The sequence below is a fragment of the Pagrus major genome, chromosome 24, assembly GCF_040436345.1.
Source record: "Pagrus major chromosome 24, Pma_NU_1.0".
Classification (NCBI taxonomy): Eukaryota; Metazoa; Chordata; class Actinopteri; order Spariformes; family Sparidae; genus Pagrus; species Pagrus major.
The window spans coordinates 214,627-237,835 of record NC_133238.1 but is presented as its reverse complement, the minus strand read 5'-3'; positions in this window follow the sequence as shown (position 1 = coordinate 237,835).

Here is a 23,209-nt window from a genome sequence, read left to right as displayed (position 1 = left end):
CTTAATGAATGAAAGTGCAGGAAAAACCTTGTTTGCCATCAAGAAGATCCAAATTCAACCTGTTCAGGCTAAGAAACCTCAGTGAAAAAGCTTTTTTCAGACAAATACAGCTTATGCTATTGTACAATGCAAAAAGACGCTTCTCTCGCTCTGAAACGCTCAAAATTGACATAAGCCACTTTTCACCCTTAATGAATGAAAGCACAGGAAAAACCTTGTTTGCCATCAAGAAGATCCAAATTCAACCAGTTCAAGCTAGAAAACTTACTCGAAAAACCTTTTTTCAGACAAATACAGCTTATGCTATTGTACAATGCAAAAAGAGGCTTCTCTCGCTCTGAAACGCTCAAAATTGACATAAGCCACTTTTCACCCTTAATGAATGAAAGCACAGGAAAAACCTTGTTTGCCATCAAGAAGATCCAAATTCAACCTGTTCAGGCTAAGAAACCTCAGTGAAAAACCTTTTTTCAGACAAATACAGCTTATGCTATTGTACAATGCAAAAAGACGCTTCTCTCGCTCTGAAACGCTTAAAATTGACATAAGCCACTTTTCACCCTCAATGAATGAAAGCACAGGAAAAACCTTGTTTGCCATCAAGAAGATCCAAATTCAACCTGTTCAGGCTAAGAAACCTCAGTGAAAAACCTTTTTTCAGACAAATACAGCTTATGCTATTGTACAATGCAAAAAGACGCTTCTCTCGCTCTGAAACGCTCAAAATTGACATAAGCCACTTTTCACCCTTAATGAATGAAAGCACAGGAAAAACCTTGTTTGCCATCAAGAAGATCCAAATTCAACCTGTTCAGGCTAAGAAACCTCAGTGAAAAACCTTTTTTCAGACAAATACAGCTTATGCTATTGTACAATGCAAAAAGAGGCTTCTCTCGCTCTGAAACGCTCAAAATTGACATAAGCCACTTTTCACCCTTAATGAATGAAAGCACAGGAAAACCTTGTTTGCCATCAAGAAGATCCAAATTCAACCTGTTCAGGCTAAGAAACCTCAGTGAAAAACCTTTTTTCAGTCCAATACAGCTTATGCTATTGTACAATGCAAAAAGAGGCTTCTCTCGCTCTGAAACGCTCAAAATTGACATAAGCCACTTTTCACCCTCAATGAATGAAAGCACAGGAAAAACCTTGTTTGCCATCAAGAAGATCCAAATTCAACCTGTTCAGGCTAAGAAACCTCAGTGAAAAACCTTTTTTCAGACAAATACAGCTTATGCTATTGTACAATGCAAAAAGACGCTTCTCTCGCTCTGAAACGCTCAAAATTGACATAAGCCACTTTTCACCCTTAATGAATGAAAGCACAGGAAAAACCTTGTTTGCCATCAAGAAGATCCAAATTCAACATGTTCAGGCTAAGAAACCTCAGTGAAAAACCTTTTTTCAGACAAATACAGCTTATGCTATTGTACAATGCAAAAAGACGCTTGTCTCGCTCTGAAACGCTCAAAATTGACATAAGCCAGTTTGCACCTTTAATGAATGAAAGTGCAGGAAAAACCTTGTTTGCCATCAAGAAGATCCAAATTCAACCAGTTCAAGCTAGAAAACTTACTCGAAAAACCTTTTTTCAGACAAATACAGCTTATGCTATTGTACAATGCAAAAAGACGCTTCTCTCGCTCTGAAACGCTCAAAATTGACATAAGCCACTTTTCACCCTTAATGAATGAAAGCACAGGAAAAACCTTGTTTGCCATCAAGAAGATCCAAATTCAACCTGTTCAGGCTAAGAAACCTCAGTGAAAAACCTTTTTTCAGACAAATACAGCTTATGCTATTGTACAATGCAAAAAGACGCTTGTCTCGCTCTGAAACGCTCAAAATTGACATAAGCCAGTTTGCACCTTTAATGAATGAAAGTGCAGGAAAAACCTTGTTTGCCATCAAGAAGATCCAAATTCAACCAGTTCAAGCTAGAAAACTTACTCGAAAAACCTTTTTTCAGACAAATACAGCTTATGCTATTGTACAATGCAAAAAGACGCTTCTCTCGCTCTGAAACGCTCAAAATTGACATAAGCCACTTTTCACCCTTAATGAATGAAAGCACAGGAAAAACCTTGTTTGCCATCAAGAAGATCCAAATTCAACCAGTTCAAGCTAGAAAACTTACTCGAAAAACCTTTTTTCAGACAAATACAGCTTATGCTATTGTACAATGCAAAAAGACGCTTCTCTCGCTCTGAAACGCTCAAAATTGACATAAGCCACTTTTCACCCTTAATGAATGAAAGCACAGGAGAAACCTTGTTTGCCATCAAGAAGATCCAAATTCAACCTGTTCAGGCTAAGAAACCTCAGTGAAAAAGCTTTTTTCAGACAAATACAGCTTATGCTATTGTACAATGCAAAAAGAGGCTTCTCTCGCTCTGAAACGCTCAAAATTGACATAAGCCACTTTTCACCCTCAATGAATGAAAGCACAGGAAAAACCTTGTTTGCCATCAAGAAGATCCAAATTCAACCTGTTCAGGCTAAGAAACCTCAGTGAAAAAGCTTTTTTCAGACAAATACAGCTTATGCTATTGTACAATGCAAAAAGAGGCTTCTCTCGCTCTGAAACGCTCAAAATTGACATAAGCCACTTTTCACCCTCAATGAATGAAAGCACAGGAAAAACCTTGTTTGCCATCAAGAAGATCCAAATTCAACCTGTTCAGGCTAAGAAACCTCAGTGAAAAAGCTTTTTTCAGACAAATACAGCTTATGCTATTGTACAATGCAAAAAGACGCTTCTCTCGCTCTGAAACGCTTAAAATTGACATAAGCCACTTTTCACCCTCAATGAATGAAAGCACAGGAAAAACCTTGTTTGCCATCAAGAAGATCCAAATTCAACCTGTTCAAGCTAGAAAACTTACTCGAAAAACCTTTTTTCAGACAAATACAGCTTATGCTATTGTACAATGCAAAAAGACGCTTCTCTCGCTCTGAAACGCTCAAAATTGACATAAGCCACTTTTCACCCTTAATGAATGAAAGCACAGGAAAAACCTTGTTTGCCATCAAGAAGATCCAAATTCAACATGTTCAGGCTAAGAAACCTCAGTGAAAAACCTTTTTTCAGACAAATACAGCTTATGCTATTGTACAATGCAAAAAGACGCTTCTCTCGCTCTGAAACGCTCAAAATTGACATAAGCCACTTTTCACCCTCAATGAATGAAAGCACAGGAAAAACCTTGTTTGCCATCAAGAAGATCCAAATTCAACCAGTTCAGGCTAGGAAACTTGTTTGAAAATCCTTTTTTCAGTAAAATTCAGCTTTCTCTACTGCACAGTGCAAAAAGACGCTTCTATCGCTCTGAAACGCTCAAAATTGACATAAGCCACTTTTCACCCTTAATGAATGAAAGCACAGGAAAAACCTTGTTTGCCATCAAGAAGACCCAAATTCAACCAGTTCAAGCTAGAAAACTTACTCGAAAAACCTTTTTTCAGACAAATACAGCTTATGCTATTGTACAATGCAAAAAGACGCTTCTCTCGCTCTGAAACGCTCAAAATTGACATAAGCCAGTTTGCACCTGTAATGAATGAAAGTGCAGGAAAAACCTTGTTTGCCATCAAGAAGATCCAAATTCAACCAGTTCAAGCTAGGAAACCTCAGTGAAAAACCTTTTTTCAGTCCAATACAGCTTATGCTATTGTACAATGCAAAAAGACGCTTCTCTCGCTCTGAAACGCTCAAAATTGACATAAGCCACTTTTCACCCTTAATGAATGAAAGCACAGGAAAAACCTTGTTTGCCATCAAGAAGACCCAAATTCAACCAGTTCAGGCTAGGAAACTTGTTTGAAAATCCTTTTTTCAGTAAAATTCAGCTTTCTCTACTGCACAGTGCAAAAAGACGCTTCTATCGCTCTGAAACGCTCAAAATTGACATAAGCCAGTTTGCACCTTTAATGAATGAAAGTGCAGGAAAAACCTTGTTTGCCATCAAGAAGATCCAAATTCAACCAGTTCAAGCTAGAAAACTTACTCGAAAAACCTTTTTTCAGACAAATACAGCTTATGCTATTGTACAATGCAAAAAGACGCTTCTCTCGCTCTGAAACGCTCAAAATTGACATAAGCCACTTTTCACCCTTAATGAATGAAAGCACAGGAAAAACCTTGTTTGCCATCAAGAAGATCCAAATTCAACCTGTTCAGGCTAAGAAACCTCAGTGAAAAAGCTTTTTTCAGACAAATACAGCTTATGCTATTGTACAATGCAAAAAGAGGCTTCTCTCGCTCTGAAACGCTCAAAATTGACATAAGCCACTTTTCACCCTCAATGAATGAAAGCACAGGAAAAACCTTGTTTGCCATCAAGAAGATCCAAATTCAACCTGTTCAGGCTAAGAAACCTCAGTGAAAAACCTTTTTTCAGACAAATACAGCTTATGCTATTGTACAATGCAAAAAGACGCTTCTCTCGCTCTGAAACGCTTAAAATTGACATAAGCCACTTTTCACCCTCAATGAATGAAAGCACAGGAAAAACCTTGTTTGCCATCAAGAAGATCCAAATTCAACCTGTTCAAGCTAGAAAACTTACTCGAAAAACCTTTTTTCAGACAAATACAGCTTATGCTATTGTACAATGCAAAAAGACGCTTCTCTCGCTCTGAAACGCTCAAAATTGACATAAGCCACTTTTCACCCTTAATGAATGAAAGCACAGGAAAAACCTTGTTTGCCATCAAGAAGACCCAAATTCAACCAGTTCAAGCTAGAAAACTTACTCGAAAAACCTTTTTTCAGACAAATACAGCTTATGCTATTGTACAATGCAAAAAGAGGCTTCTCTCGCTCTGAAACGCTCAAAATTGACATAAGCCACTTTTCACCCTTAATGAATGAAAGCACAGGAAAAACCTTGTTTGCCATCAAGAAGATCCAAATTCAACATGTTCAGGCTAAGAAACCTCAGTGAAAAACCTTTTTTCAGACAAATACAGCTTATGCTATTGTACAATGCAAAAAGACGCTTCTCTCGCTCTGAAACGCTCAAAATTGACATAAGCCACTTTTCACCCTCAATGAATGAAAGCACAGGAAAAACCTTGTTTGCCATCAAGAAGATCCAAATTCAACATGTTCAGGCTAAGAAACCTCAGTGAAAAACCTTTTTTCAGACAAATACAGCTTATGCTATTGTACAATGCAAAAAGACGCTTCTCTCGCTCTGAAACGCTCAAAATTGACATAAGCCACTTTTCACCCTTAATGAATGAAAGTGCAGGAAAAACCTTGTTTGCCATCAAGAAGATCCAAATTCAACCAGTTCAAGCTAGAAAACTTACTCGAAAAACCTTTTTTCAGACAAATACAGCTTATGCTATTGTACAATGCAAAAAGACGCTTCTCTCGCTCTGAAACGCTCAAAATTGACATAAGCCAGTTTGCACCTTTAATGAATGAAAGTGCAGGAAAAACCTTGTTTGCCATCAAGAAGATCCAAATTCAACCAGTTCAAGCTAGAAAACTTACTCGAAAAACCTTTTTTCAGACAAATACAGCTTATGCTATTGTACAATGCAAAAAGACGCTTCTCTCGCTCTGAAACGCTCAAAATTGACATAAGCCACTTTTCACCCTTAATGAATGAAAGCACAGGAAAAACCTTGTTTGCCATCAAGAAGATCCAAATTCAACCAGTTCAAGCTAGAAAACTTACTCGAAAAACCTTTTTTCAGACAAATACAGCTTATGCTATTGTACAATGCAAAAAGACGCTTCTCTCGCTCTGAAACGCTCAAAATTGACATAAGCCACTTTTCACCCTTAATGAATGAAAGCACAGGAAAAACCTTGTTTGCCATCAAGAAGATCCAAATTCAACCAGTTCAAGCTAGAAAACTTACTCGAAAAACCTTTTTTCAGACAAATACAGCTTATGCTATTGTACAATGCAAAAAGACGCTTCTCTCGCTCTGAAACGCTCAAAATTGACATAAGCCACTTTTCACCCTTAATGAATGAAAGCACAGGAGAAACCTTGTTTGCCATCAAGAAGATCCAAATTCAACCTGTTCAGGCTAAGAAACCTCAGTGAAAAAGCTTTTTTCAGACAAATACAGCTTATGCTATTGTACAATGCAAAAAGAGGCTTCTCTCGCTCTGAAACGCTCAAAATTGACATAAGCCACTTTTCACCCTCAATGAATGAAAGCACAGGAAAAACCTTGTTTGCCATCAAGAAGATCCAAATTCAACCTGTTCAGGCTAAGAAACCTCAGTGAAAAAGCTTTTTTCAGACAAATACAGCTTATGCTATTGTACAATGCAAAAAGAGGCTTCTCTCGCTCTGAAACGCTCAAAATTGACATAAGCCACTTTTCACCCTCAATGAATGAAAGCACAGGAAAAACCTTGTTTGCCATCAAGAAGATCCAAATTCAACCTGTTCAGGCTAAGAAACCTCAGTGAAAAAGCTTTTTTCAGACAAATACAGCTTATGCTATTGTACAATGCAAAAAGACGCTTCTCTCGCTCTGAAACGCTTAAAATTGACATAAGCCACTTTTCACCCTCAATGAATGAAAGCACAGGAAAAACCTTGTTTGCCATCAAGAAGATCCAAATTCAACCTGTTCAAGCTAGAAAACTTACTCGAAAAACCTTTTTTCAGACAAATACAGCTTATGCTATTGTACAATGCAAAAAGACGCTTCTCTCGCTCTGAAACGCTCAAAATTGACATAAGCCACTTTTCACCCTTAATGAATGAAAGCACAGGAAAAACCTTGTTTGCCATCAAGAAGACCCAAATTCAACCAGTTCAAGCTAGAAAACTTACTCGAAAAACCTTTTTTCAGACAAATACAGCTTATGCTATTGTACAATGCAAAAAGAGGCTTCTCTCGCTCTGAAACGCTCAAAATTGACATAAGCCACTTTTCACCCTTAATGAATGAAAGCACAGGAAAAACCTTGTTTGCCATCAAGAAGATCCAAATTCAACATGTTCAGGCTAAGAAACCTCAGTGAAAAACCTTTTTTCAGACAAATACAGCTTATGCTATTGTACAATGCAAAAAGACGCTTCTCTCGCTCTGAAACGCTCAAAATTGACATAAGCCACTTTTCACCCTCAATGAATGAAAGCACAGGAAAAACCTTGTTTGCCATCAAGAAGATCCAAATTCAACCTGTTCAGGCTAAGAAACCTCAGTGAAAAAGCTTTTTTCAGACAAATACAGCTTATGCTATTGTACAATGCAAAAAGAAGCTTCTCTCGCTCTGAAACGCTTAAAATTGACATAAGCCACTTTTCACCCTCAATGAATGAAAGCACAGGAAAAACCTTGTTTGCCATCAAGAAGATCCAAATTCAACATGTTCAGGCTAAGAAACCTCAGTGAAAAACCTTTTTTCAGACAAATACAGCTTATGCTATTGTACAATGCAAAAAGACGCTTCTCTCGCTCTGAAACGCTCAAAATTGACATAAGCCACTTTTCACCCTCAATGAATGAAAGCACAGGAAAAACCTTGTTTGCCATCAAGAAGATCCAAATTCAACCTGTTCAGGCTAAGAAACCTCAGTGAAAAAGCTTTTTTCAGACAAATACAGCTTATGCTATTGTACAATGCAAAAAGACGCTTCTCTCGCTCTGAAACGCTTAAAATTGACATAAGCCACTTTTCACCCTCAATGAATGAAAGCACAGGAAAAACCTTGTTTGCCATCAAGAAGATCCAAATTCAACCTGTTCAAGCTAGAAAACTTACTCGAAAAACCTTTTTTCAGACAAATACAGCTTATGCTATTGTACAATGCAAAAAGACGCTTCTCTCGCTCTGAAACGCTCAAAATTGACATAAGCCACTTTTCACCCTTAATGAATGAAAGCACAGGAAAAACCTTGTTTGCCATCAAGAAGACCCAAATTCAACCAGTTCAAGCTAGAAAACTTACTCGAAAAACCTTTTTTCAGACAAATACAGCTTATGCTATTGTACAATGCAAAAAGAGGCTTCTCTCGCTCTGAAACGCTCAAAATTGACATAAGCCACTTTTCACCCTTAATGAATGAAAGCACAGGAAAAACCTTGTTTGCCATCAAGAAGATCCAAATTCAACATGTTCAGGCTAAGAAACCTCAGTGAAAAACCTTTTTTCAGACAAATACAGCTTATGCTATTGTACAATGCAAAAAGACGCTTCTCTCGCTCTGAAACGCTCAAAATTGACATAAGCCACTTTTCACCCTCAATGAATGAAAGCACAGGAAAAACCTTGTTTGCCATCAAGAAGATCCAAATTCAACCTGTTCAAGCTAGAAAACTTACTCGAATAACCTTTTTTCAGACAAATACAGCTTATGCTATTGTACAATGCAAAAAGACGCTTCTCTCGCTCTGAAACGCTCAAAATTGACATAAGCCAGTTTGCACCTGTAATGAATGAAAGTGCAGGAAAAACCTTGTTTGCCATCAAGAAGATCCAAATTCAACCAGTTCAAGCTAGGAAACCTCAGTGAAAAACCTTTTTTCAGTCCAATACAGCTTATGCTATTGTACAATGCAAAAAGACGCTTCTCTCGCTCTGAAACGCTCAAAATTGACATAAGCCACTTTTCACCCTTAATGAATGAAAGCACAGGAAAAACCTTGTTTGCCATCAAGAAGACCCAAATTCAACCAGTTCAGGCTAGGAAACTTGTTTGAAAATCCTTTTTTCAGTAAAATTCAGCTTTCTCTACTGCACAGTGCAAAAAGACGCTTCTATCGCTCTGAAACGCTCAAAATTGACATAAGCCACTTTTCACCCTCAATGAATGAAAGCACAGGAAAAACCTTGTTTGCCATCAAGAAGATCCAAATTCAACCTGTTCAAGCTAGAAAACTTACTCGAATAACCTTTTTTCAGACAAATACAGCTTATGCTATTGTACAATGCAAAAAGACGCTTCTCTCGCTCTGAAACGCTCAAAATTGACATAAGCCAGTTTGCACCTGTAATGAATGAAAGTGCAGGAAAAACCTTGTTTGCCATCAAGAAGATCCAAATTCAACCAGTTCAAGCTAGGAAACCTCAGTGAAAAACCTTTTTTCAGTCCAATACAGCTTATGCTATTGTACAATGCAAAAAGACGCTTCTCTCGCTCTGAAACGCTCAAAATTGACATAAGCCACTTTTCACCCTTAATGAATGAAAGCACAGGAAAAACCTTGTTTGCCATCAAGAAGACCCAAATTCAACCAGTTCAGGCTAGGAAACTTGTTTGAAAATCCTTTTTTCAGTAAAATTCAGCTTTCTCTACTGCACAGTGCAAAAAGACGCTTCTATCGCTCTGAAACGCTCAAAATTGACATAAGCCACTTTTCACCCTTAATGAATGAAAGCACAGGAAAAACCTTGTTTGCCATCAAGAAGACCCAAATTCAACCAGTTCAAGCTAGAAAACTTACTCGAAAAACCTTTTTTCAGACAAATACAGCTTATGCTATTGTACAATGCAAAAAGACGCTTCTCTCGCTCTGAAACGCTCAAAATTGACATAAGCCAGTTTGCACCTGTAATGAATGAAAGTGCAGGAAAAACCTTGTTTGCCATCAAGAAGATCCAAATTCAACCAGTTCAAGCTAGGAAACCTCAGTGAAAAACCTTTTTTCAGTCCAATACAGCTTATGCTATTGTACAATGCAAAAAGACGCTTCTCTCGCTCTGAAACGCTCAAAATTGACATAAGCCACTTTTCACCCTTAATGAATGAAAGCACAGGAAAAACCTTGTTTGCCATCAAGAAGACCCAAATTCAACCAGTTCAGGCTAGGAAACTTGTTTGAAAATCCTTTTTTCAGTAAAATTCAGCTTTCTCTACTGCACAGTGCAAAAAGACGCTTCTATCGCTCTGAAACGCTCAAAATTGACATAAGCCAGTTTGCACCTTTAATGAATGAAAGTGCAGGAAAAACCTTGTTTGCCATCAAGAAGATCCAAATTCAACCAGTTCAAGCTAGAAAACTTACTCGAAAAACCTTTTTTCAGACAAATACAGCTTATGCTATTGTACAATGCAAAAAGACGCTTCTCTCGCTCTGAAACGCTCAAAATTGACATAAGCCACTTTTCACCCTTAATGAATGAAAGCACAGGAAAAACCTTGTTTGCCATCAAGAAGATCCAAATTCAACCTGTTCAGGCTAAGAAACCTCAGTGAAAAAGCTTTTTTCAGACAAATACAGCTTATGCTATTGTACAATGCAAAAAGAGGCTTCTCTCGCTCTGAAACGCTCAAAATTGACATAAGCCACTTTTCACCCTCAATGAATGAAAGCACAGGAAAAACCTTGTTTGCCATCAAGAAGATCCAAATTCAACCTGTTCAGGCTAAGAAACCTCAGTGAAAAACCTTTTTTCAGACAAATACAGCTTATGCTATTGTACAATGCAAAAAGACGCTTCTCTCGCTCTGAAACGCTTAAAATTGACATAAGCCACTTTTCACCCTCAATGAATGAAAGCACAGGAAAAACCTTGTTTGCCATCAAGAAGATCCAAATTCAACCTGTTCAAGCTAGAAAACTTACTCGAAAAACCTTTTTTCAGACAAATACAGCTTATGCTATTGTACAATGCAAAAAGACGCTTCTCTCGCTCTGAAACGCTCAAAATTGACATAAGCCACTTTTCACCCTTAATGAATGAAAGCACAGGAAAAACCTTGTTTGCCATCAAGAAGACCCAAATTCAACCAGTTCAAGCTAGAAAACTTACTCGAAAAACCTTTTTTCAGACAAATACAGCTTATGCTATTGTACAATGCAAAAAGAGGCTTCTCTCGCTCTGAAACGCTCAAAATTGACATAAGCCACTTTTCACCCTTAATGAATGAAAGCACAGGAAAAACCTTGTTTGCCATCAAGAAGATCCAAATTCAACATGTTCAGGCTAAGAAACCTCAGTGAAAAACCTTTTTTCAGACAAATACAGCTTATGCTATTGTACAATGCAAAAAGACGCTTCTCTCGCTCTGAAACGCTCAAAATTGACATAAGCCACTTTTCACCCTCAATGAATGAAAGCACAGGAAAAACCTTGTTTGCCATCAAGAAGATCCAAATTCAACATGTTCAGGCTAAGAAACCTCAGTGAAAAACCTTTTTTCAGACAAATACAGCTTATGCTATTGTACAATGCAAAAAGACGCTTCTCTCGCTCTGAAACGCTCAAAATTGACATAAGCCACTTTTCACCCTTAATGAATGAAAGTGCAGGAAAAACCTTGTTTGCCATCAAGAAGATCCAAATTCAACCTGTTCAGGCTAAGAAACCTCAGTGAAAAAGCTTTTTTCAGACAAATACAGCTTATGCTATTGTACAATGCAAAAAGAGGCTTCTCTCGCTCTGAAACGCTCAAAATTGACATAAGCCACTTTTCACCCTCAATGAATGAAAGCACAGGAAAAACCTTGTTTGCCATCAAGAAGATCCAAATTCAACCTGTTCAGGCTAAGAAACCTCAGTGAAAAAGCTTTTTTCAGACAAATACAGCTTATGCTATTGTACAATGCAAAAAGACGCTTCTCTCGCTCTGAAACGCTTAAAATTGACATAAGCCACTTTTCACCCTCAATGAATGAAAGCACAGGAAAAACCTTGTTTGCCATCAAGAAGATCCAAATTCAACCTGTTCAAGCTAGAAAACTTACTCGAAAAACCTTTTTTCAGACAAATACAGCTTATGCTATTGTACAATGCAAAAAGACGCTTCTCTCGCTCTGAAACGCTCAAAATTGACATAAGCCACTTTTCACCCTTAATGAATGAAAGCACAGGAAAAACCTTGTTTGCCATCAAGAAGACCCAAATTCAACCAGTTCAAGCTAGAAAACTTACTCGAAAAACCTTTTTTCAGACAAATACAGCTTATGCTATTGTACAATGCAAAAAGACGCTTCTCTCGCTCTGAAACGCTCAAAATTGACATAAGCCAGTTTGCACCTTTAATGAATGAAAGTGCAGGAAAAACCTTGTTTGCCATCAAGAAGATCCAAATTCAACCTGTTCAAGCTAGAAAACTTACTCGAATAACCTTTTTTCAGACAAATACAGCTTATGCTATTGTACAATGCAAAAAGACGCTTGTCTCGCTCTGAAACGCTCAAAATTGACATAAGCCACTTTTCACCCTTAATGAATGAAAGCACAGGAAAAACCTTGTTTGCCATCAAGAAGACCCAAATTCAACCAGTTCAAGCTAGAAAACTTACTCGAAAAACCTTTTTTCAGACAAATACAGCTTATGCTATTGTACAATGCAAAAAGACGCTTCTCTCGCTCTGAAACGCTCAAAATTGACATAAGCCAGTTTGCACCTGTAATGAATGAAAGCACAGGAAAAACCTTGTTTGCCATCAAGAAGATCCAAATTCAACCAGTTCAAGCTAGGAAACCTCAGTGAAAAACCTTTTTTCAGTCCAATACAGCTTATGCTATTGTACAATGCAAAAAGACGCTTCTCTCGCTCTGAAACGCTCAAAATTGACATAAGCCACTTTTCACCCTTAATGAATGAAAGCACAGGAAAAACCTTGTTTGCCATCAAGAAGACCCAAATTCAACCAGTTCAGGCTAGGAAACTTGTTTGAAAATCCTTTTTTCAGTAAAATTCAGCTTTCTCTACTGCACAGTGCAAAAAGACGCTTCTATCGCTCTGAAACGCTCAAAATTGACATAAGCCAGTTTGCACCTTTAATGAATGAAAGTGCAGGAAAAACCTTGTTTGCCATCAAGAAGATCCAAATTCAACCAGTTCAAGCTAGAAAACTTACTCGAAAAACCTTTTTTCAGACAAATACAGCTTATGCTATTGTACAATGCAAAAAGACGCTTCTCTCGCTCTGAAACGCTCAAAATTGACATAAGCCACTTTTCACCCTTAATGAATGAAAGCACAGGAAAAACCTTGTTTGCCATCAAGAAGATCCAAATTCAACCTGTTCAGGCTAAGAAACCTCAGTGAAAAACCTTTTTTCAGACAAATACAGCTTATGCTATTGTACAATGCAAAAAGACGCTTCTCTCGCTCTGAAACGCTCAAAATTGACATAAGCCACTTTTCACCCTTAATGAATGAAAGCACAGGAAAAACCTTGTTTGCCATCAAGAAGATCCAAATTCAACCTGTTCAAGCTAGAAAACTTACTCGAAAAACCTTTTTTCAGACAAATACAGCTTATGCTATTGTACAATGCAAAAAGACGCTTCTCTCGCTCTGAAACGCTTAAAATTGACATAAGCCACTTTTCACCCTCAATGAATGAAAGCACAGGAAAAACCTTGTTTGCCATCAAGAAGATCCAAATTCAACCTGTTCAGGCTAAGAAACCTCAGTGAAAAACCTTTTTTCAGACAAATACAGCTTATGCTATTGTACAATGCAAAAAGAGGCTTCTCTCGCTCTGAAACGCTCAAAATTGACATAAGCCACTTTTCACCCTTAATGAATGAAAGCACAGGAAAACCTTGTTTGCCATCAAGAAGATCCAAATTCAACCTGTTCAGGCTAAGAAACCTCAGTGAAAAACCTTTTTTCAGTCCAATACAGCTTATGCTATTGTACAATGCAAAAAGAGGCTTCTCTCGCTCTGAAACGCTCAAAATTGACATAAGCCACTTTTCACCCTCAATGAATGAAAGCACAGGAAAAACCTTGTTTGCCATCAAGAAGATCCAAATTCAACCTGTTCAGGCTAAGAAACCTCAGTGAAAAAGCTTTTTTCAGACAAATACAGCTTATGCTATTGTACAATGCAAAAAGACGCTTCTCTCGCTCTGAAACGCTCAAAATTGACATAAGCCACTTTTCACCCTTAATGAATGAAAGCACAGGAAAAACCTTGTTTGCCATCAAGAAGATCCAAATTCAACCTGTTCAGGCTAAGAAACCTCAGTGAAAAAGCTTTTTTCAGACAAATACAGCTTATGCTATTGTACAATGCAAAAAGAGGCTTCTCTCGCTCTGAAACGCTCAAAATTGACATAAGCCACTTTTCACCCTCAATGAATGAAAGCACAGGAAAAACCTTGTTTGCCATCAAGAAGATCCAAATTCAACCTGTTCAGGCTAAGAAACCTCAGTGAAAAAGCTTTTTTCAGACAAATACAGCTTATGCTATTGTACAATGCAAAAAGACGCTTCTCTCGCTCTGAAACGCTTAAAATTGACATAAGCCACTTTTCACCCTTAATGAATGAAAGCACAGGAAAAACCTTGTTTGCCATCAAGAAGATCCAAATTCAACCTGTTCAGGCTAAGAAACCTCAGTGAAAAAGCTTTTTTCAGACAAATACAGCTTATGCTATTGTACAATGCAAAAAGAGGCTTCTCTCGCTCTGAAACGCTCAAAATTGACATAAGCCACTTTTCACCCTCAATGAATGAAAGCACAGGAAAAACCTTGTTTGCCATCAAGAAGATCCAAATTCAACCTGTTCAGGCTAAGAAACCTCAGTGAAAAACCTTTTTTCAGACAAATACAGCTTATGCTATTGTACAATGCAAAAAGACGCTTCTCTCGCTCTGAAACGCTCAAAATTGACATAAGCCACTTTTCACCCTTAATGATTGAAAGTGCAGGAAAAACCTTGTTTGCCATCAAGAAGATCCAAATTCAACCTGTTCAGGCTAAGAAACCTCAGTGAAAAAGCTTTTTTCAGACAAATACAGCTTATGCTATTGTACAATGCAAAAAGACGCTTCTCTCGCTCTGAAACGCTCAAAATTGACATAAGCCACTTTTCACCCTTAATGAATGAAAGCACAGGAAAAACCTTGTTTGCCATCAAGAAGATCCAAATTCAACCAGTTCAAGCTAGAAAACTTACTCGAAAAACCTTTTTTCAGACAAATACAGCTTATGCTATTGTACAATGCAAAAAGAGGCTTCTCTCGCTCTGAAACGCTCAAAATTGACATAAGCCACTTTTCACCCTTAATGAATGAAAGCACAGGAAAAACCTTGTTTGCCATCAAGAAGATCCAAATTCAACATGTTCAGGCTAAGAAACCTGAGTGAAAAACCTTTTTTCAGACAAATACAGCTTATGCTATTGTACAATGCAAAAAGACGCTTGTCTCGCTCTGAAACGCTCAAAATTGACATAAGCCAGTTTGCACCTTTAATGAATGAAAGTGCAGGAAAAACCTTGTTTGCCATCAAGAAGATCCAAATTCAACCAGTTCAAGCTAGAAAACTTACTCGAAAAACCTTTTTTCAGACAAATACAGCTTATGCTATTGTACAATGCAAAAAGACGCTTCTCTCGCTCTGAAACGCTCAAAATTGACATAAGCCACTTTTCACCCTTAATGAATGAAAGCACAGGAAAAACCTTGTTTGCCATCAAGAAGACCCAAATTCAACCAGTTCAAGCTAGAAAACTTACTCGAAAAACCTTTTTTCAGACAAATACAGCTTATGCTATTGTACAATGCAAAAAGACGCTTCTCTCGCTCTGAAACGCTCAAAATTGACATAAGCCACTTTTCACCCTTAATGAATGAAAGCACAGGAAAAACCTTGTTTGCCATCAAGAAGATCCAAATTCAACATGTTCAGGTTAAGAAACCTCAGTGAAAAACCTTTTTTCAGACAAATACAGCTTATGCTATTGTACAATGCAAAAAGACGCTTCTCTCGCTCTGAAACGCTCAAAATTGACATAAGCCACTTTTCACCCTTAATGAATGAAAGCACAGGAAAAACCTTGTTTGCCATCAAGAAGATCCAAATTCAACATGTTCAGGCTAAGAAACCTGAGTGAAAAACCTTTTTTCAGACAAATACAGCTTATGCTATTGTACAATGCAAAAAGACGCTTCTCTCGCTCTGAAACGCTCAAAATTGACATAAGCCACTTTTCACCCTTAATGAATGAAAGCACAGGAAAAACCTTGTTTGCCATCAAGAAGACCCAAATTCAACCAGTTCAAGCTAGAAAACTTACTCGAAAAACCTTTTTTCAGACAAATACAGCTTATGCTATTGTACAATGCAAAAAGACGCTTGTCTCGCTCTGAAACGCTCAAAATTGACATAAGCCAGTTTGCACCTTTAATGAATGAAAGTGCAGGAAAAACCTTGTTTGCCATCAAGAAGATCCAAATTCAACCAGTTCAAGCTAGAAAACTTACTCGAAAAACCTTTTTTCAGACAAATACAGCTTATGCTATTGTACAATGCAAAAAGACGCTTGTCTCGCTCTGAAACGCTCAAAATTGACATAAGCCACTTTTCACCCTCAATGAATGAAAGCACAGGAAAAACCTTGTTTGCCATCAAGAAGATCCAAATTCAACCTGTTCAGGCTAAGAAACCTCAGTGAAAAAGCTTTTTTCAGACAAATACAGCTTATGCTATTGTACAATGCAAAAAGACGCTTCTCTCGCTCTGAAACGCTCAAAATTGACATAAGCCACTTTTCACCCTTAATGAATGAAAGCACAGGAAAAACCTTGTTTGCCATCAAGAAGATCCAAATTCAACCTGTTCAAGCTAGAAAACTTACTCGAAAAACCTTTTTTCAGACAAATACAGCTTATGCTATTGTACAATGCAAAAAGACGCTTCTCTCGCTCTGAAACGCTTAAAATTGACATAAGCCACTTTTCACCCTCAATGAATGAAAGCACAGGAAAAACCTTGTTTGCCATCAAGAAGATCCAAATTCAACCTGTTCAGGCTAAGAAACCTCAGTGAAAAACCTTTTTTCAGACAAATACAGCTTATGCTATTGTACAATGCAAAAAGACGCTTCTCTCGCTCTGAAACGCTCAAAATTGACATAAGCCACTTTTCACCCTTAATGAATGAAAGCACAGGAAAAACCTTGTTTGCCATCAAGAAGATCCAAATTCAACCTGTTCAGGCTAAGAAACCTCAGTGAAAAACCTTTTTTCAGACAAATACAGCTTATGCTATTGTACAATGCAAAAAGAGGCTTCTCTCGCTCTGAAACGCTCAAAATTGACATAAGCCACTTTTCACCCTTAATGAATGAAAGCACAGGAAAACCTTGTTTGCCATCAAGAAGATCCAAATTCAACCTGTTCAGGCTAAGAAACCTCAGTGAAAAACCTTTTTTCAGTCCAATACAGCTTATGCTATTGTACAATGCAAAAAGAGGCTTCTCTCGCTCTGAAACGCTCAAAATTGACATAAGCCACTTTTCACCCTCAATGAATGAAAGCACAGGAAAAACCTTGTTTGCCATCAAGAAGATCCAAATTCAACCTGTTCAGGCTAAGAAACCTCAGTGAAAAAGCTTTTTTCAGACAAATACAGCTTATGCTATTGTACAATGCAAAAAGAGGCTTCTCTCGCTCTGAAACGCTCAAAATTGACATAAGCCACTTTTCACCCTCAATGAATGAAAGCACAGGAAAAACCTTGTTTGCCATCAAGAAGATCCAAATTCAACCTGTTCAGGCTAAGAAACCTCAGTGAAAAAGCTTTTTTCAGACAAATACAGCTTATGCTATTGTACAATGCAAAAAGACGCTTGTCTCGCTCTGAAACGCTCAAAATTGACATAAGCCAGTTTGCACCTTTAATGAATGAAAGTGCAGGAAAAACCTTGTTTGCCATCAAGAAGATCCAAATTCAACCAGTTCAAGCTAGAAAACTTACTCGAAAAACCTTTTTTCAGACAAATACAGCTTATGCTATTGTACAATGCAAAAAGAGGCTTCTCTCGCTCTGAAACGCTCAAAATTGACATAAGCCACTTTTCACCCTTAATGAATGAAAGCACAGGAAAAACCTTGTTTGCCATCAAGAAGATCCAAATTCAACATGTTCAGGCTAAGAAACCTGAGTGAAAAACCTTTTTTCAGACAAATACAGCTTATGCTATTGTACAATGCAAAAAGACGCTTGTCTCGCTCTGAAACGCTCAAAATTGACATAAGCCAGTTTGCACCTTTAATGAATGAAAGTGCAGGAAAAACCTTGTTTGCCATCAAGAAGATCCAAATTCAACCAGTTCAAGCTAGAAAACTTACTCGAAAAACCTTTTTTCAGACAAATACAGCTTATGCTATTGTACAATGCAAAAAGACGCTTCTCTCGCTCTGAAACGCTCAAAATTGACATAAGCCACTTTTCACCCTTAATGAATGAAAGCACAGGAAAAACCTTGTTTGCCATCAAGAAGACCCAAATTCAACCAGTTCAAGCTAGAAAACTTACTCGAAAAACCTTTTTTCAGACAAATACAGCTTATGCTATTGTACAATGCAAAAAGAGGCTTCTCTCGCTCTGAAACGCTCAAAATTGACATAAGCCACTTTTCACCCTTAATGAATGAAAGCACAGGAAAAACCTTGTTTGCCATCAAGAAGATCCAAATTCAACATGTTCAGGTTAAGAAACCTCAGTGAAAAACCTTTTTTCAGACAAATACAGCTTATGCTATTGTACAATGCAAAAAGACGCTTCTCTCGCTCTGAAACGCTCAAAATTGACATAAGCCACTTTTCACCCTTAATGAATGAAAGCACAGGAAAAACCTTGTTTGCCATCAAGAAGATCCAAATTCAACATGTTCAGGCTAAGAAACCTGAGTGAAAAACCTTTTTTCAGACAAATACAGCTTATGCTATTGTACAATGCAAAAAGACGCTTCTCTCGCTCTGAAACGCTCAAAATTGACATAAGCCACTTTTCACCCTTAATGAATGAAAGCACAGGAAAAACCTTGTTTGCCATCAAGAAGACCCAAATTCAACCAGTTCAAGCTAGAAAACTTACTCGAAAAACCTTTTTTCAGACAAATACAGCTTATGCTATTGTACAATGCAAAAAGACGCTTGTCTCGCTCTGAAACGCTCAAAATTGACATAAGCCAGTTTGCACCTTTAATGAATGAAAGTGCAGGAAAAACCTTGTTTGCCATCAAGAAGATCCAAATTCAACCAGTTCAAGCTAGAAAACTTACTCGAAAAACCTTTTTTCAGACAAATACAGCTTATGCTATTGTACAATGCAAAAAGACGCTTGTCTCGCTCTGAAACGCTCAAAATTGACATAAGCCACTTTTCACCCTCAATGAATGAAAGCACAGGAAAAACCTTGTTTGCCATCAAGAAGATCCAAATTCAACCTGTTCAGGCTAAGAAACCTCAGTGAAAAAGCTTTTTTCAGACAAATACAGCTTATGCTATTGTACAATGCAAAAAGACGCTTCTCTCGCTCTGAAACGCTCAAAATTGACATAAGCCACTTTTCACCCTTAATGAATGAAAGCACAGGAAAAACCTTGTTTGCCATCAAGAAGATCCAAATTCAACCTGTTCAAGCTAGAAAACTTACTCGAAAAACCTTTTTTCAGACAAATACAGCTTATGCTATTGTACAATGCAAAAAGACGCTTCTCTCGCTCTGAAACGCTTAAAATTGACATAAGCCACTTTTCACCCTCAATGAATGAAAGCACAGGAAAAACCTTGTTTGCCATCAAGAAGATCCAAATTCAACCTGTTCAGGCTAAGAAACCTCAGTGAAAAACCTTTTTTCAGACAAATACAGCTTATGCTATTGTACAATGCAAAAAGACGCTTCTCTCGCTCTGAAACGCTCAAAATTGACATAAGCCACTTTTCACCCTTAATGAATGAAAGCACAGGAAAAACCTTGTTTGCCATCAAGAAGATCCAAATTCAACCTGTTCAGGCTAAGAAACCTCAGTGAAAAACCTTTTTTCAGACAAATACAGCTTATGCTATTGTACAATGCAAAAAGAGGCTTCTCTCGCTCTGAAACGCTCAAAATTGACATAAGCCACTTTTCACCCTTAATGAATGAAAGCACAGGAAAACCTTGTTTGCCATCAAGAAGATCCAAATTCAACCTGTTCAGGCTAAGAAACCTCAGTGAAAAACCTTTTTTCAGTCCAATACAGCTTATGCTATTGTACAATGCAAAAAGAGGCTTCTCTCGCTCTGAAACGCTCAAAATTGACATAAGCCACTTTTCACCCTCAATGAATGAAAGCACAGGAAAAACCTTGTTTGCCATCAAGAAGATCCAAATTCAACCTGTTCAGGCTAAGAAACCTCAGTGAAAAAGCTTTTTTCAGACAAATACAGCTTATGCTATTGTACAATGCAAAAAGAGGCTTCTCTCGCTCTGAAACGCTCAAAATTGACATAAGCCACTTTTCACCCTCAATGAATGAAAGCACAGGAAAAACCTTGTTTGCCATCAAGAAGATCCAAATTCAACCTGTTCAGGCTAAGAAACCTCAGTGAAAAAGCTTTTTTCAGACAAATACAGCTTATGCTATTGTACAATGCAAAAAGACGCTTGTCTCGCTCTGAAACGCTCAAAATTGACATAAGCCAGTTTGCACCTTTAATGAATGAAAGTGCAGGAAAAACCTTGTTTGCCATCAAGAAGATCCAAATTCAACCAGTTCAAGCTAGAAAACTTACTCGAAAAACCTTTTTTCAGACAAATACAGCTTATGCTATTGTACAATGCAAAAAGACGCTTGTCTCGCTCTGAAACGCTCAAAATTGACATAAGCCACTTTTCACCCTCAATGAATGAAAGCACAGGAAAAACCTTGTTTGCCATCAAGAAGATCCAAATTCAACCTGTTCAGGCTAAGAAACCTCAGTGAAAAAGCTTTTTTCAGACAAATACAGCTTATGCTATTGTACAATGCAAAAAGACGCTTCTCTCGCTCTGAAACGCTCAAAATTGACATAAGCCACTTTTCACCCTTAATGAATGAAAGCACAGGAAAAACCTTGTTTGCCATCAAGAAGATCCAAATTCAACCTGTTCAAGCTAGAAAACTTACTCGAAAAACCTTTTTTCAGACAAATACAGCTTATGCTATTGTACAATGCAAAAAGACGCTTCTCTCGCTCTGAAACGCTTAAAATTGACATAAGCCACTTTTCACCCTCAATGAATGAAAGCACAGGAAAAACCTTGTTTGCCATCAAGAAGATCCAAATTCAACCTGTTCAGGCTAAGAAACCTCAGTGAAAAACCTTTTTTCAGACAAATACAGCTTATGCTATTGTACAATGCAAAAAGACGCTTCTCTCGCTCTGAAACGCTCAAAATTGACATAAGCCACTTTTCACCCTTAATGAATGAAAGCACAGGAAAAACCTTGTTTGCCATCAAGAAGATCCAAATTCAACCTGTTCAGGCTAAGAAACCTCAGTGAAAAACCTTTTTTCAGACAAATACAGCTTATGCTATTGTACAATGCAAAAAGAGGCTTCTCTCGCTCTGAAACGCTCAAAATTGACATAAGCCACTTTTCACCCTTAATGAATGAAAGCACAGGAAAACCTTGTTTGCCATCAAGAAGATCCAAATTCAACCTGTTCAGGCTAAGAAACCTCAGTGAAAAACCTTTTTTCAGTCCAATACAGCTTATGCTATTGTACAATGCAAAAAGAGGCTTCTCTCGCTCTGAAACGCTCAAAATTGACATAAGCCACTTTTCACCCTCAATGAATGAAAGCACAGGAAAAACCTTGTTTGCCATCAAGAAGATCCAAATTCAACCTGTTCAGGCTAAGAAACCTCAGTGAAAAAGCTTTTTTCAGACAAATACAGCTTATGCTATTGTACAATGCAAAAAGAGGCTTCTCTCGCTCTGAAACGCTCAAAATTGACATAAGCCACTTTTCACCCTCAATGAATGAAAGCACAGGAAAAACCTTGTTTGCCATCAAGAAGATCCAAATTCAACCTGTTCAGGCTAAGAAACCTCAGTGAAAAAGCTTTTTTCAGACAAATACAGCTTATGCTATTGTACAATGCAAAAAGAGGCTTCTCTCGCTCTGAAACGCTCAAAATTGACATAAGCCACTTTTCACCCTCAATGAATGAAAGCACAGGAAAAACCTTGTTTGCCATCAAGAAGATCCAAATTCAACCTGTTCAGGCTAAGAAACCTCAGTGAAAAAGCTTTTTTCAGACAAATACAGCTTATGCTATTGTACAATGCAAAAAGACGCTTCTCTCGCTCTGAAACGCTTAAAATTGACATAAGCCACTTTTCACCCTCAATGAATGAAAGCACAGGAAAAACCTTGTTTGCCATCAAGAAGATCCAAATTCAACCTGTTCAGGCTAAGAAACCTCAGTGAAAAAGCTTTTTTCAGACAAATACAGCTTATGCTATTGTACAATGCAAAAAGAGGCTTCTCTCGCTCTGAAACGCTCAAAATTGACATAAGCCACTTTTCACCCTCAATGAATGAAAGCACAGGAAAAACCTTGTTTGCCATCAAGAAGATCCAAATTCAACCTGTTCAGGCTAAGAAACCTCAGTGAAAAACCTTTTTTCAGACAAATACAGCTTATGCTATTGTACAATGCAAAAAGAGGCTTCTCTCGCTCTGAAACGCTCAAAATTGACATAAGCCACTTTTCACCCTTAATGAATGAAAGCACAGGAAAAACCTTGTTTGCCATCAAGAAGATCCAAATTCAACCTGTTCAAGCTAAGAAACCTCAGTGAAAAACCTTTTTTCAGACAAATACAGCTTATGCTATTGTACAATGCAAAAAGACGCTTCTCTCGCTCTGAAACGCTCAAAATTGACATAAGCCACTTTTCACCCTCAATGAATGAAAGCACAGGAAAAACCTTGTTTGCCATCAAGAAGATCCAAATTCAACCTGTTCAGGCTAAGAAACCTCAGTGAAAAAGCTTTTTTCAGACAAATACAGCTTATGCTATTGTACAATGCAAAAAGAGGCTTCTCTCGCTCTGAAACGCTCAAAATTGACATAAGCCACTTTTCACCCTTAATGATTGAAAGTGCAGGAAAAACCTTGTTTGCCATCAAGAAGATCCAAATTCAACCTGTTCAGGCTAAGAAACCTCAGTGAAAAACCTTTTTTCAGACAAATACAGCTTATGCTATTGTACAATGCAAAAAGACGCTTCTCTCGCTCTGAAACGCTCAAAATTGACATAAGCCACTTTTCACCCTTAATGATTGAAAGTGCAGGAAAAACCTTGTTTGCCATCAAGAAGATCCAAATTCAACCTGTTCAGGCTAAGAAACCTCAGTGAAAAACCTTTTTTCAGACAAATACAGCTTATGCTATTGTACAATGCAAAAAGACGCTTCTCTCGCTCTGAAACGCTCAAAATTGACATAAGCCACTTTTCACCCTTAATGAATGAAAGCACAGGAAAAA